The following is a 17,250-nucleotide window of genomic DNA, read 5'->3' as shown; positions in this document are numbered from 1 at the left end:
TCCTGCTTCCTGAAAGCGGTCCGGGAATGGATGGGGAGGAACAGGCTTCAACTCAACCCGGACAAGACTGAATGGCTATACATACTGGCAAGCCAGGATACTCAGATCATTCCATCCCTTAACATCGGGGATGAGTTATTACCCCCTGTTGATAAGGCCCGCAACCTGGGTGTCCTCCTAGACTCACATCTATCCTTGGAAGATCACATAGGAGCTGTGACCAAGGGGGCCTTCTCCCGGGTTCGACTGGTGCGCCAACTACGACCTTATCTGGACCTGGATGCCTTACGTACAGTCACTCATGCACTTGTGACCTCTCGCCTAGACTACTGTAACGCTCTCTACATGGGGCTGCCCTTGAGGGCCACTCGGAAGCTTCAACTGGTGCAAAGTGCAGCTGCACGGACACTTTTGGGGGCCTCCCAATACTCCCATATCACACCTCTCCTCCGTGAGCTGCACTGGCTTCCGGTTTCCTTCCGAGTGAAATTCAAGGTGCTAACAATGACATACAAAGCCCTACATGGCATGGGTCCAGACTACCTACGGGAGCACCTTCTGCCAACGTCAACACCCCTCCGTCCTGTGCGCTCCCACAGAGAGGGCCTCCTCAGGGTGCCACCGCTCAAGGAATGTCGGCTGGTGGCCCCCAGGGGGAGGGCATTCTCAGTGGGTGCGCCAGCCCTCTGGAACTGCTTGCCTACCAAAATCCGGATGGCCCCCGACCTCCGCACCTTCCGGCGCGATTTAAAAACTTACCTGTTCCAGCAGTCCGGCCTGGCCTGATAGCTCTTGGGGTCTCAGTTGTTTTTACTATTGTTTTTCACTATTGTTCAATCTGTATACCTACCTTACTCTGTACACCGCCCCGAGTCCCTCGGGAGAAGGGCGGTATATAAAAACAAACAAATAAATAAATAAATAAATAATAAGCCTACAGAACTGCATATAACTGTAACATATCTGTTACAGCTATTTTGTCCAGTTTCGGCTCTGGAATCAACTCATTGTTACATTTTTGCATATTGGTTTCCCATCATGCATGAGGGTATGAAATAGAGGATTAATATGCAAATTTATATATGGTTCAAAATACATTTGTCTTGTTGTGCTGGTTGATTAATTGTATTTGAACATTTATATTGTATCAATTTTTTTAAAAGGAATGACTGTAATACAAGTTCACTATATCTTGAAAAATAATGCAATAAAAGATTTATAAATAAAAAGTGTCATTGGATCAAATCCCAACTGGTCTGAGAGTAGAGGATAATTTCAGTTTCAATTGATTGTTCAACATCAGTTACAGATTGATCTCCTTATTCTCTCTTCTCTCTTTCCTACTAACTGCCTTTGACTAGTCTTTTGATTTACCACAATTGATCTGTTCAGTTCTGATAACATAGCTCCAAATGCACCAAGGGTGTACATGCTTTTGTCTAAGGTTTAGCTTGCTTGTTACTGAAAGATTGTAATATTGTAATTCCAGATAGAAAAAAAATGTAATTTGTAATACCTATGCACCAATATTTGAGTACAGATTTTATCATTTACTTAAGTTTTCTTAAATTAATTAAAAGAATTGTGGCTGATACTATTCCTGATTAGCATACAGTAGTTGACCAGGAAATAATGAGGGCAATTCCAGCTATAATCAGACCCATGCCTTTTCAGTTGACTTTAAATTGTTTCAGAAGGGTATTTGTACAGATGCTCTAAGGAACTGTTTAGAATGGGTGCCAAATTTGCAATGTCATATGACGTGTTGTGACATATCTCAACTTTTTTTCCATTGCCAACAATGGGGTGGGCGCGGTTTCAGCACGACCCATCCAGTCCATGGGCTGACAGTTTGGTTTAGAATTATTTACATAAAAATATCAAAAAGAAAATTGGATTAAAATGAAACACTTGCAAGATGCTAAAGAAAATGGGGGTTTTGGACTACCGGACTGGGAAACATATTACCATGAAGCGGTGCTAACCTGGATTAGAGAATGGATAATTTTAAAGAATAAAAGATTATTAATTTTAGAAGCCCATGATTTGCAATTAGGCTGGCACGCATTCCTATGGAATGAGAAACAAGGGCTATATCAACATTTTCAAAACCATCGGATTAGAAAAGCGCTACTCAAAATTTGGAATAAAATTAGAAAACAAAATTACATTAAAGTACCAGTCTGGCTGTCCACCCTAAAGGCGATAGTCTACCCAAATTTGTTCAATTTAGAGAACAGCACTACATATAAAGATATTATGAATGATGTGGGAGAATTGAAATCCAGACAGGAACTAGAACAAGAAGGGATAAAACTGAAATGGTGGGCTTACTTACAGATGCAAACACGATATGAGAAAGAGTGGGGGATAAATATTCAAGAAACTGCATTGGATAAAATCTTATTGGGGCCAGATGAGAAACAAATAAGGAAATTGTATAGATTGTTATTGGGGTATAAAATGTTTGAGGAACAAGTTAAAGAAACAATGTTGATATGGGCTAAAAATTTGGGACATGGTATTGATCTTGATATATGGCAAACTCTTTGGGATAGAAATAAAAAGATAACGCTGGGCTCAGCTTACAAAGAAAATTTATATAAGATGTTTTACTGGTGGCATCTCCCTCCAGCATGATTAGCCAAAATGTACAAAACAATACCCCTAGTTGCTGGAAATGTTCCAAAGAACTAGATACTTATTTTCATGTTTGGTGGTCCTGTAATAAGATGCAAAAGTTTTGGCAAAAGATACGGACATGGCTAGAAGAAATATCAGGACGAAGAGTAGATTACAGACCAGAATTTTTCCTGCTTGGCATAACAACAGGAAAGAAGAGTTATATATAATGATACATATCATCACAGCAGCGAGAATGACATTCACCCAGAAATTGAAAGATAGTAAAATACTTGATGAGAGTGAAGTGATAAATAAAATATGGGCGTAAACATAAATGGACAACTTTGGAAATAAAAAATAAAGATGAGTCACATTATTACAAAATTTGGAATAAGTTTTACCTATGGTGGGAACAGAAAGGAAGGTCTCAATAGAGATATATAAGATGCTGATTCCACATATTACTAGAATAAGGTGGTAGATAAGATTGAATATTGTATAATTGTATATAAATGATATGTATATAAAATGTATATAAAACAGAAAAATGATGTAAGACAAGAAGGAATGTCAGACCGTTAACACCTTGTCCAAAGGTTTAAATAATAAAATTTGTAAAAAAAGAAAATTGGCAGTTATTTAGAGAGGTATAATAAGAGGAAGACAGAAACTGTGCTGAGAAATAAGCAGTTTGATCTAGTGGTTAAGGCACCAAGATAGAAACCAGGCAATTGTGAGTTCTAGTTCCAGAATGAAAACTACTCAATTAATCTTGGCCCAACCCACTTCATAGATGGTGTGGAATCAAAATGTAAGACGCAAAGCAAGTAATCAAGGCTCACTTCAGTGTTTTATTACATTATATTTACTGGAGAGACTCTTCTCCAGAATAGTGGGAGACACACCCCTGAGAAAAAGAGATGAACAAGTTGTCCTCAACTTACAACCATTTGTGATCAAAGTTACAAGGACACTAACAAAGTGAATTATGACTAGTTTGCACACTTATGAAACAAGTATTTTTATGGTCACGTGATCAAAATTTGGGCACTTGGCAACTGCATGTATCTATGGTATTTCTGATATTCCACTGTCCTGGGGTCATGTGATCACTGTTTGTAACTTTCCTGATCAGCTTTTGACATAAAGAGTCAAAGGAGGAAGTCAGATTTGTTTAATGACAATGGGATTTCCTTAACGGCTGCAGTGATTCACTGTGACAAAAAAGATCATAAAATGGGGCACAACTCACTTAACAATTAACTTGCTTAACAACAGAAATTTGGGCTTGATTTTGTTTGTAAGTTGAAGACTACCTGCAGTATTACAGCATTTTTCGATGATGCTGCCTAATGGAGATTACTATTTTCAACCAAAATATAGCACAGAAATAAACTATCAAGATTTATATGCAGAGCACATCATGAGAAAGGCAGGGCTAGATGAATCAAAAGTTGGAATTAAGATTGCCGGAAGAAATGTCAACAACCTAAGATACGCAGATGATACCACTCTAATGGCAGAAAGTGAAGAAGAACTAAAGAGCCTCTTGTTGCGGGTGAAGAAGGAGAGTGCAAAACTTGGGTTGAAACTTAACATTAAGAAAACCAAGATCATGGCATCTGGCCCTCTCAATTCTTGGCAAATAGATGGGGAAGAAATGGAGGTAGTGACAGATTTTATTTTCCTGGGCTCCAAGATCACTGCAGATGGGGACTGTAGCCAAGAAATTAAAAGACGCTTGCTCCTGGGGAGGAAAGCCATGGCAAATCTAGACAGCACACTAAAAAGCAGAGACATCACACTGTCAACAAAAGTGCGTATAGTCAAGGCTATGGTCTTCCCAGTTGCAATGTATGGCAGTGAAAGTTGGACCATAAGAAAGGCTGAGCGCCAAAGAATTGAGGCCTTTGAACTATGGTGCTGGAGAAGACTCCTGCGAGTCCCTTGGACTGCAAGGCGATCAAACCGGTCAGTCCTAGAGGAGATCAATCCTGACTGCTCTTTAGAAGGCCAGATCCTGAAGCTAAAACTCAAATACTTTGGCCACCTAATGAGAAGGAAGGACTCACTGGAGAAGAGCCTAATGCTGGGAAAGATCGAGGGCAATAGAAGAAGGGGACGACAGAGAATGAGGTGGCTGGATGGAGTCACTGAAGCAGTAGGCGTGAGCTTAAATGGACTCCAGAAGATGGTAGAAGACAGGAAGGCCTGGAGGAATGTTGTCCATAGGGTCGCGATGGGTCGGACATGACTTCGCAGCTAACAACAACAAAAGCATTCAGACTATTTTTTCTCACAAAAAATAAAAGACCTAAGAATAATGAAGTCATCAGAAACACAGAATATTACCTAGTTGTGTGTCCAAACCAATGTAAACATTAAGAAAATTCATTTTGCATCTCTCCACCTGTTTAGAAATGATGAGGATTTCCAAAATTCTATAGCTAAAGCATGGTGAATGTCTTCAAGTTATTCCTGATATCTCTGCAGTTTTCTTCACTTCTTTATGAATATGGCTTATTGGATTTTAGGGATTTTTTATTTTACTTCCCAGTCTAGCTAATAGGCCTGGAGCTCCCAGGTTGTCCCCATGTAATTACACTGTGTACACAATTATTAGGCATTAGTATTTTGACCATATCATTTTCATGCATGTTTTCCACCTTCAAGTTATATAAGCTTGAATGCTTAGTGGATATAACCATATCAGGTGTTGTGTATTTGTGTAATGCCCCTTCATGGATTACTGCCTTGTCGTGGCAAAGGGGCTTGCATAATTCAATGAATCTATGAGCTATGCCGTGCAGGGCCACCCAAGACAGACAGGTCAGAGCAGAGAGTTCTGACAAAACGTGATCCACTGGAGAAGGAAATGGCAACCCACTCCAGTATCTTTGCCATGAAAACCCTATGGACAGTACCAAAAGGCAAAACGATATGACGTTGGAAGATGAGCCCCTTAGGTCGGAAGGCGTCCAATATGCTACTGGGGAAGAGCAGAGGGCTAGTACTAGAAGCACCAGAAAGATTGAAGTGACTGGGCCAAAGCTGAAAGGATGCTCAGCTGTGGTTGTATCTGTTGGTGAAAGGAAAGTCTGATGCTGTAAAGATTTTTCCTCCATAGGAACCATGAATCAAGGAAAGCTGGAGGTGGTCAAACAAGAGATGACAAGACTGAACATCAACATCTTAGGAATCAGCGAGCTAAAATGGACAGGAATGGGTGAATTTAATTAAGATAACTATCAGGTATACTACTGCGGGCAAGAATCCTTCAGAAGAAATGGAGTAGCCTTCATAGTCAATAAAAGAGTAGGAAAAGCAATACTGGGATACAATCCCCAAGATGACAGAATTATCTCACTTTGAATCCAAGGCAAACCATTCAATATCACAGTAGGCCAAGTCTATGCCCCAATCACCGGTGCTGAAGAGGATGAAATTGACCGGTTCTATGAAGCCCTACAGCACCTTATAGAACTAACACTCTTTTCCAACAACCATAGCAAACACTCTTTTCCAACAACCAAAGAGACGGCTCTACACATGGACATCACCAGATGGTCAACACAGAAATCAGATTGACTATATGCTCTGCAGCCAAAGATGGAGAAGCTCTATACAGTCAGTAAAAACAAGACCAAGAGCTGACTGTGGCTCAGACCATGAGCTTCTCGTTGCAAAGTTTAGGCTTAAACTGAAGAAAGTAGGGAAAAGCGCTAGGCCAGTCAGGTATGAATTAAATCATATCCCTGTTTTTTTTTATTTTATTTTAATCCCATTTATATCCCGCCCTTCTCCGAAGACTCAGGGCGGCTTACAATTTAAGCACAAACCAATGTGCTTAGCAATAGCCTTCATTCTATGTATATGCCTGCTTATTAGGGCTTTCGCCCCCCCCAAGCGGCATTATTACAAAGTCAGCTTATTGCCCCCAACAATCTGGGTCCTCATTTTACCTACCTCGGAAGGAAGGAAGGCTGAGTCAACCTTGAGCCTGGTGGGATGCGAACCTGCACTAATTGCAGGCAGCTGGTGCTACTTAAGGAGGCGTTAGCCCACTGCTCCACCAAGGCTCTGTTGAATATACAGTAGAGGTGACAGATTTAATGAATGAGGTCTGATAGACAGGGTGCCTGACGAACTATGGACAGAGGTTCGCAACATTGTACAACAGGTAGCAACCAAAACCATCCCAAAGAAAAAGAAATGCAAGAAAGGAAAATGGCTTTCTGAGAAAGCTTTGCAAATAGCTGAGGAAAGGAGGGAAGCGAAAGGCAAGGGAGAAAAAGAAAGATACGCCCAATTGAATGCAGAATTCCAAAAAATAGCTAGAAGAGATAAGAATGCCTTCTTAAATGAACAGTGCAAAGAAATAGAAGAAAACAATAGAATAGGGAGGACCAGAGATCTTTTCAAGAAAATTGGAGAGATGAAGGGAACATTCAATGCAAAAATGGGCATGATAAAGGACCAAAATGGCAGGGACCTAACAGAGGCAGAAGAGATTAAGAAGAGATGGCAAAATTACACAGAAGAACTATACAAGAATGAGCTTAATGTCCCTGATAACCACAATGAGGTGATCACTGACCTCGAGCCAGACATCCTAGAATGTGAAGTGAAGTGGGCCTTAGAAAAACTGAGCAACAACAAAGCTAGTGGAGGTGACAGTATTCCAGCTGAGCTATTCAAAATCTTAAAAGACGATGCAGTAAAAGTGCTACACTCAATTTGCCAGCACATTTGGAAAACTCAACAGTGGCCACAGAATTGGAAAAGATCAGTTTACATTCCAATTCCAAAGAAAGGCAGTGCCAAAGAATGTTCAAACTATCACACCATTGCACTCATTTCTCATGCTAATAAAGTTATGCTTAAAATCCTATAAGCTAGACTCTAGCAGTATGTGGATCGAGAACTACCAGAAGTACAGGCACGATTTCGAAGAGGCAGAGGGACTAGAGATCAAATTGCCAACATACGCTGGATCATGGAGAAAGCTAGAGAGTTCCAGAAAAACATCTACTTCTGCTTCATTGACTATGCTAAAGCCTTTGATTGTGTGGATCATAACAAACTGTGGCAAGTCCTGAAAGAGATGGGTGTACCAGACCAACTTATTTATCTCTTGAGAAATCTATAAGCAGGCCAAGAAGCAACAGTGAGAACTGGACATGGAACCACTGATTGGTTCAAAATTGGGAAAGGAGTCTGGCGAGGCTGTATACTGTCGCCTTGCCTATTTAACTTATATGCAGAGCACATCATGAGAAAGGCAGGGCTAGATGAATCAAAAGTTGGAATTAAGATTGCTGGAAGAAATATCAACAACCTAAGATATGCAGATGATACTACTCTAATGGCAGAAAGTGAAGAGGAACTGAAGAGTCTCTTGTTGCGAGTGAAGGAGAGTGCAAAAGTTGGGTTGAAACTAAACATTAAGAAAACCAAGATCATGGCATCCGGCCCTCCAATTCCTGGCAAATAGATGGGGAAGAAATGGAGGTAGTGACAGATTTTATTTTCCTGGGCTCCAAGATCATCGCAGATGGGGACTGTAGCCAAGAAATTAAAAGACGCTCCTCGGGAGGAAAGCCATGACAAATCTAGACAGCATACTAAAAAGCAGAGACATCACCCTGTCAACAAAAGTGCGTATAGTCAAGGCTATGGTCTTCCCAGTTGCAATGTATGGCAGTGAAAGCTGGACCATAAAAAAGGCTAAATGCCAAAGAATTGAGGCCTTTGAGCTATGGTGCTGAAGAAGACTCCTGCGAGTCCCTTGGATTACCTACAGCAACACCTGCTGCCAGCGTCAACCACCCTCCGTCCAGTGCGCTCCCACAGAGAGGGCCTCCTCAGGGTGCCACCGGTCAGAGAATGTCGACTGGTGACCTCCAGGGGGAGGGCGTTCTCTATGGGCATGCCAGACCTGTGGAACCGCTTACCGGTTGAGCTCCGGATGGCTCCCGACCGTCACTCCTTCCAATGTGATCTAAAAACTTATTTATTTGAACAAGCCGGCCTGGTCTGATGGGTTTGGGGTCTGGGGTTTTAACATGGATTTTAACCAATGTACTACATCAGGCATAATTATTTAATGTTTTTTAACTTTTGTATTTCGTATTTTGATATTTATTGCCCTGTACACCGCCGTGAGTCCTTCGGGAGAAGGGCGGTATAAAAATCTAATAAAATAAAATAAAAATAAATAAATAAACCAGTCAGTCCTAGAAGAGATCAACCCTTACTGCTCTTTAGAAGGCCAGATCCTGAAGCTAAAACTCAAATACTTTGGCCACCTAATGAGAAGGAAGGACTCACTGGAGAAGAGCCTAATGCTGGAAAAGATTGAGGGCAATAGAAGAAGGAAACGACAGAAAATCAGGTGGCTGGATGGAGTTACTGAAGCAGTAGGCGTGAGCTTAAATGGATTCCAGAAGATGGTAGAGGACAGGAAAGCCTGGAGGAACGTTGTCCATAGGGTCGCGATGGGTCGGACATGACTTCGCAACTAACAACAATTTGTGTAATGAGGGAGGGTGTGGCCTAAGATCAACACTCTATATCAGGGGTGTCAAACTCAGTTTCATTGAGGGCCACATCAGCATTGTGGTTGCCCTTGGGGGGGGCGGCTGGGTGTGGCCGCGGTGGGCATGGCCTACTGAGTGGGTGTGGCTGGAGTGCATGTAGCCTACTGGGTGGGCATGGCCAGCTCTACATCGTTTATGTCAAGGGTGCCTATGGGGGGCTGGCCAGGAGTGGCATAGATCTGAAGGTCTCTGGAGGAGATCGGACTGGGGCAAGTTCCAAGGCATGTTTCCACTGGAGGAGCCTCACTGTTCCTCTCAGGCCATGCGGTAGTGGGCTGGACTGTGGTGCGGAGGTTAAATGCCCAGCCCAGCCCTCAAGCACCCACAGCACTAAGCCCAGCCCCACTTCCCCAAGGGGGGCAGCCAGCTGCACTTACTTCCTCCTCAAGGCTGCTGCTGCTGTGCTTGCTCTCCTAAGCCAGGTTGCTCATGATGGGTACGAGGGCAAAGTCAAGAGGGCAGCCTACTCCCTCTCCATGTGAGGAGACCTGGCTTTGTATCCAAAGCTTCTTTAGCAATAGGATGGGAGACACCCCCCCAGGATAGGCCAGGATGATGGGGCATGGTGATGGTGAAAGGGCAGCAGGGCAGGACTATGGCAGGACTTCCCTCAGACCCTCCCTCCCTCTCCTTCCTTCCAAGAACAGAGTGGTGGGAAAATATTTCAGATGAAGGAGGGAGAAAAATAGGCAAGAAACGCAGCTGGGGAAGTGTCATCCTTCATGAGGAATGAAGAAATGCACCATCGCCTGGAAGTGGCCAGCACATGGCCCTCGCCTACTTCACATATCCAACTTGGTGGGCTGCGGGGGCAGGGATGCCATGAGCAACGTGAGTTGTGCAATGCTGCCCAGCCGCCAGCCTGCCCGGTTTTGGCAGGCGGCGGGGTGCTCTCCTCACAGTGCCAAGAGGCTGAGCCGGGTGGCACAAATCTGAAGAGAAGTGCAATGCTGCCCAGGTCCTAGCCTGCCCAAAGTAGGCAGGGCCATGTCCTGGCCACTTCCAGGTGATGGTGCATTTCTTCATTCCTCACAAGGGGTGATACTTCCCCAGCGTGCACCCAGGGGGCAGTGCCGATGTGGCAGGGGCCAGTCCCTTGCTGTTTCCAGACAGCCTTGTGGAGCTAAGACTGAATGTAAGAAATGTGTTGAGAAAAAGAGCCTTGGTGGAGCAGTAGGCTAATGCCTCCTTAAGTAACACCAGCTGCCTGCAATTAGTGCAGGTTCGCCAGGCTCAAGGTTGACTCAGCCTTCCATCCTTCCGAGGTAGGTAAAATGAGGACCCAGATTGTTGGGGGCAATAAGCTGACTTTGTAATAATGCCGCTTGGGGGAAGGGAGGGAGGGAGCCCTAATAAGCAGGCATATGCATAGAATGAAGGCTATTGCTAAGCATATTGGTTTGTGCTTAAAATTGTAAGCCGCCCTGAGTCTTCGGAGAAGGGCGGGATATAAATGGGATTTTTAAAAAAAGAACTCACATTAACTGCCAAAAGATTTGAGAAGAATCAAACATGAAGCTACCAGGAATCCATTATCCTCTAGTACTATCATATTCCAGAACTGCAACTTACCTGGAGTACAAGGTGGTCATTGCTCAGAGAAATGGCTAAGGTAAGGAAGGCTGAAACCCGACCACCACTGAACAAGACACATAACTTGAAATGGCAAGACTGGGCCAAAAAATAACTGAAAACAGATTTTTCAAAGGTTTTATGGACTGATGAGATGAGAGTGACTCTTTTCTTTAATAAATATTTTATTAATTTTCTATTTTTACAATCAAGTGCCTAATAGACAATGTGATGACTGAGTCCATTAATGATTCTGTGGTACATGTAGGCTTCTTCAAACTAAATCCATGTTACACCCTCCAGTATAACCTTCTTCTGGTAGTAGACATTTTTCCACACTCGGAAAATACAATTCTTATTGTTATAAGCAAATATACAATTGCCTATCAATATTTGTTACAATTTTCTAATAGTGTTAGTATCTTTACTAATCAAAACATATCTTAATTACATTTGCACTCAATATCCATTTATTCAGTTTATATCCTATTTTTGCTTTTTTCAATTTTAATTCCCCATCCATGTTCAAAATATCCCAATCACTTATAGTTTCAGCTTCCCTTATTCAAAGTTCTTAACATATTCTAATTTCCCTTTTCATACCAAGATGTGATATTCTGATTACAAATCCTATCTATCTAGTTATAATAATAATACTTCTATTTCTAGCCAACTTTTCTAAACCATATTCAAACAACTAATTGATGATATAACATCCCCTCTAATAGGTCAAAGCTTCTATTTCCTTCAGTCTTATTCTAGCTTTCTTCCTTTGCCAACTAACTTTCCAAGTCAGTGCATTTGGATCATCAAATGGTTCTTCCTCTGTTTTTGAGTATATTATCTGAGACAAGAGAAACAATTTAGTTAAAGCATTTTTTGAAGAACTAGCCTGTTGATATTCATTAAACAGCCTCCCCACTTCTCCAATTCCCCACAGTTCTGTTAATGGCTATATCTTTCATTCCATCAGCTCTTCTTCTTTATCCTCCAGCATGTTCTGAAAACTTGGTTTGTAAAATGTCTTTTCCATTTCTAATGTTATCACTGTGTCTTCTACATTTATCTGAGTCGTCACTGGTTTCTTCCTTTAGATCAGGCATGTCAAGCTTGCGATGCCATGTGACATCGCGTGACATATCACAACATTTTCCTCATTGCCAGCAATGGGGTGGGCGCAATTTCAGTATGATGCATCCAGCCCACAGGATGGCAATTTGACATGCCTGCTTTAGATCCTCAATATTTGTGTCAGCATTCTCTGGTTTCCCTTCTATTTTCTGGGAAATAGTTCCTTCTCTGTAGTTATTTTCTGAGTTTGTAGATTTAAATTAGAAGATTGTTCTTTTATCTCCTTTGCGTTATTTTGAATCTCATCACAAGCTAAAGCAATTGTTTCTTGTATTAATTTCAACATGGAGAGAATTTCTTTCTGTGGTTCATCAGTATTTTCTTGGTCATATGGCAAACTGAAACTTCTGGAGACAGATGTTAAGAATGGTTTTTTTACTATTTAGAGCTAAGTATGAAGCATCCATTGTATTTTTGTAAGTAGTTCTTATAATTTATCCAACCATCTGTTCTTAAGCAGATATAAATAAAGTTGAATTTTTTCTGTCCAATGAGAAAGATATCCTTTCTGTCCAGAGAGTAAAAAGAACCATTAAAGCAGACATGTCAAACACAAGGCCCGCGGGCCACAAACGGCCCGCCACATGATTGAATCCGGCCCGCACAACTCTCCCAGAAATTACAAAGGTCCGGCCCCCACCACCTTGGCGCCGGCCCGGCTGAGCACTTGCTCAGTAGGAGGCAAGTGCACTGGGCTGGTGGAACCCAGCACTATTTGCATCTTATTAGTCTCCTGCGGCTCCAAAAAAAAAGTGGAGGAGGAGGAGGTAGGAGGGAGTGAGGTGGGACGCGGGGGGGGAGGACGAACAACACCCAGCCGGTGAGGGGGAGAGATGCCCAGGCCAGCCCCAACCTCCGCAAGTGAAAGCAAGGGAGATTGCAACTGGCTCCTGCAATCTCCCTGCGGCCCAGCTTTCTCTTGCAGAAGGCAGGCTGAAGTGGAGCAAGGAATGCGAATCGGCCGATCTCGCGCTCCTAGGATCTCCTCTGCTCGGGTTCAGCTTCACTTGCTACAAGAGAAAGCAGGCTGAAACAAAGCAAGGGAGATTCCCTCGCTCCGTTTCAGCCTGCTTTGTCTTGTAGCAAAAGAAACTGAAACCGAGAAGAGGAGATCGCTGAAGCGCGAGATCGGGCAATTCGCATTCCTTGCTCCGTTTCAGTCTGCCTTCTGCAAGAGAAAGCCGGGCCGCAGGGCTGCCTCCGTAGGTACTGCTCTAACGCTGAGAGGGAAGGACAGAGAGGGAGGGAAGGAAGGAAGAAGGAAGGAAGGAAAGAAGGAAGGGACAATGGGAGAGGGAGGGAGGGAGAGAAAAATAGAGAGAGAGGGAGAGAGAGAGAAGGAGAAAGAAAGAGGGAGGGAAACAGAGGAAGAGGGAGAAATAGAGGGAAAGAGAAAAATAGAGAGGGAGAGAAAGAGGGAGAGAGAGAAGGAGAAAGGGAGGGAAATAGAGAGAGAGAGAAAGAGGGAGAGAAAGAAAGGGAGAGAGACAAGGAGAAAGAAAGAGGGAGGAAAACAGAGGAAGAGGGAGAAATAAAGGGAAAGAGAAAAATAGAGAGGGAGAGAAAGAGGGAGAGAGAGAAGCAGAAAGAAAGGGAGGGAAATAGAGGGAGAGAGGGAAAGAGGGAGACAAAGAAAGGGAGAGAGAGAAGGAGAAAGAAAGAGGGAGGGAAATAGAGGAAGAGGAAGAAATAGAGGGAAAGAGAAAAATAGAGAGGGAGAGAAAGGGAGAGAGAGAAGCAGAAAGAAAGGGAGCGAAATAGAGGGAGAAAGAGAAAGAGGGAGAGAAAGAAAGGGAGAGAGAGACAAGGAGAAAGAAAGAGGGAGGGAAATAGAGGAAGAGGGAGAAATAGAGGGAAAGAGAAAAATAGAGAGGGAGAGAAAGGGAGAGAGAGAAGCAGAAAGAAAGGGAGCAAAATAGAGGGAGAGAGAGAAAGAGGGAGAGAAAGAAAGGGAGAGAGAGACAAGGAGAAAGAAAGAGGGAGGGAAATAGAGGAAGAGGGAGAAATAGAGGGAAAGAGAGGGAGAGAGAGTGGGAGAGAGAGAAGGAGAAAGGGAGGGAAATAGAGGGAGAAAGAAAGAGGGAGAGAAAGAAAGGGAGAGAGAGACAAGGAGAAAGAAAGAGGGAGGGAAATAGAGGAAGAGGGAGAAATAGAGGGAAAGAGAAAAATAGAGAGGGAGAAGGAGAAAAAGGGAGGGAAACAGGGAGAGAGAGAAAGAGGGAGAAATAGAGGGAAAGAGAAAAATAGGGAAAGAAGGAAAGGGAGAGAGAGAAAGAAGGAGAGGAGAAAGAAAGAGGGAGGGGGAGAGAGGGAGAGAAAGAGAAGGAGAGAGAGAAATTAAATTAGTAACATGATTGTTAGGTGAATCTGGTTTCCCCACTAACTTTGCTTCTCAGAAGGTTGCAAAAGGCGATCACATGACCCTGGAACAATATGACCATCATAAATATGAATCGATTGCCAAGCATCCGAATGTAAATCACATGACCCTGGGGATGCTGCAACGGTCATAAGTGTGAAAAATGGTCATAAGTCACTTTTTCAGTGTCGTAACTTTGAACGGTCACTAAGTGAATCATTGTAAGTCGAGGACTACCTGTATCTTTTTGTTTCCTTTTTTAGGGGGGGGGTTAAGTTTTTGACACGTTGCTGGGTGACATTGCCTTGTCCTAAAAGTGGTACAATGTATGAAAAGGTTGAAAAGCCCTGTTTTAGTATACTGGTACTATTTGGTTCAGAATATTTTTTTTCTTGTTTTCCTGCTCTTAAAACTGGGTGCGTCTTATGGTCAGGTGCGTCTTATGGTCCAAAAAAGACGGTAGCTCGCATGCAAAACAAGCACGGCAGAGGAGCCCTTGTGTGAAAGAAGCCTGGCAGAGGAGCCGGAGCGGCTCCACTGCTGGGGGCGCGTCTTGGCTGGGGCCTTCCAGGATCCAAGCCGGGCGCCTCTGCTCGCCACTCCGGCTCCTCTGCCGGGCTTGTTTCGCATGCAAGCTACTTTGCCGGGCGCTGCTGAGGGCGAGCAGAGGCGCCCAGCCCAGATCCTGCAAGGCCCGGCCAAGAGGCGCCCCCAGCAGTGGAGCCGCTCCAGCTCCTCTGCCGGGCTTCTTTCACGCATGGGCTCCTGTGCTGGGTGCTTGAAGTGCAAGGATCACATCCAGGCAAGAATGTTCAGCTCACAGAAAATGAGATTCTGGGCATATGCCTGAAGTCACGAGAGATCTTCCTGAGCCAGTCCATTTTGTTGGAACTAGAAGCCCCACTCAAGATTTGTGGTAAACAGCGGTATAACATAAAATTATGGAAGACCTTCACTGATTGCTTCAACTGCCTACCTATCACAGAATCCTTTAATTCCAGGCTGTGTTACGGGTAATTTTGCAGGTGCTGGGTTTCTGCTGCACAGGGTAAAGCTGTAAAATGGAAACTGAAGTGGGATCCCCTGCTGCCGGTGTGGTTTTGAAAAGCTGGCATGGGTACAGAAGTGTGATTATGTGTTGAATTGCTGTTCAGGTGTGTGTACTTCAGGGGCACTCCTAGCCTGGGGAAAGTAAGTCTCTGGTCCTTTTTAGGAAGGTTTCCTGAATTTGAAGCCCTCTCCCACACCAAAAAGGACATAGAAATACAGGTAGTTCTCATTTACCGACCACAATTGGGACCAGCCACTTGGTTGTTAAGCAATGCAGTCACTCAGTGAAACTGCAACTGACTTAGGTTCTTACTTCAGCTGCCATTTGCCACACAAACCTGAAAAAGTTCTAAATGCAAGGATTGGCTGCAAAGTTACTTTGTCACCACTGTTGTAACTGTACTGTTGCTAAACGAGGACTACCTATCTTACGGCTATGCAATGCTCATCGGGGTGCCTGCAAATGAGCCAATATCCGGCCCCACCCCACTAGGCTTTTTCGGGGGACTCGAGGCCGAAGGGGGAAGTTGGCCCTCTGGGAACCAGGTTGAGTGGCACTCTGCCTGCTTCAAGTGCACCTACCTACAAGGGTAACCCTGGTGTGATTGCTTGATTTGCTGGTATAGTAGAGCTGAGCGCTAAAAACTGTTTTTGCCACCCTGCCTGCCCCTCAGGGGCGCTGCTGCCAACTTTCTTTCATTGAGTAAGCTGCGCTGAGTGAGCAGCATTGAGCTGGCCACGCCCACCCGGCCACGCCCCCCCGGCCACGCCCCCCCGAGGGCAACCGTAATGCTGATGTGGCCCTCAATGAAATTGAGTTTGACACCCCTGCATTAAAGGTTGTAACAGTCAAGATGTATAATTCAAAGTCTTTCATCATATCAGGCAGTAGTGTATTTTTCTTCTACAGGAAAATAATTCCACAATACAGCCCTGAAAGTCAGTGTTCATAGTTCAGACAAGCCTATTTTAAAATAATATCATCTCTGCCACACAGATAAGCAGCCGCCAAGTCTGTTCCTTTTTTTCAGCTGCAGTTCTCAAAAATAAAAGCTTCAAGGCCAGTTAAAGTTTTTCCTAGCTGTGGGCTGAGTCAGGTTTCTTTTAGGCATAAATTGTAGTGCTGTAATTCACCACTAAATGTCATCAATGCTGTTTCAGTTTTTAATCCAAAAACTTTCTTTTAAAAAAAACGGTCTTAAAAACAGTCCCCAAATTTCCAAGATATATATAAATTCCAAATTAGTCTTGAAGTTTTCTCCTCCCGTCCCAGGTAATTAATTTGCCACTTTCCTGAGGGAATGGGGTGGAAATTCCCTTTCCCTCCTTGGGGGAAGTGCTTTGGGCAAAATTTTAGGAAGAAGTCTTAAAGTCATAAAGAGAGGTTTAGATGTCACCCAGTTTCATCCACGCTGCTGTAAGATTGCTTGATAGTACTTGGCATCTTCAGTTGACAGCAGCTTCTGACTGGCTACATGAATGTAGCTGTTGAATGTAGCCAGTCTTTCCCCTGCTAGTTTGGAGGGCCTCAAACAGGAGGGCTGCCACCACCCCACAATCAATGAGGGTCCCCTCCTTGCTTGCCCCTGCGGGGTGACTTTCAACTCTTTCCAGGGTCCCCCAGCAGGGCAAAATCAAACGCAGAAGACGGAGCTCCGTCTCCCTGCCTTTTCCTCGCCACGAAGCCAAAACCGGAAGCTGAGATGAGAGTGACTCTTGATGGACCAAATGGATGGGCCCATGGCTGGATCATTAATGGGCACAGAGCTCCACTTTGACTCAGACACCAGCAAGGTGAAGGTGGGGTACTGGTATGGGCTGATATTATTAAAGATGAGCTAGTTGGACCTTTTCAGGTTGAAGGTGGACTCAAAATCAACTCCCAAATGTACTGCCAGTTTTTGGAAGACACTT

Source organism: Vipera ursinii (genome assembly GCF_947247035.1).
Source record: "Vipera ursinii genome assembly, chromosome: Z".
NCBI classification, from domain to species: Eukaryota; Metazoa; Chordata; class Lepidosauria; order Squamata; family Viperidae; genus Vipera; species Vipera ursinii.
The sequence above is the reverse complement of the archived record's forward strand: the minus strand, read 5'-3'. Positions refer to the sequence as shown.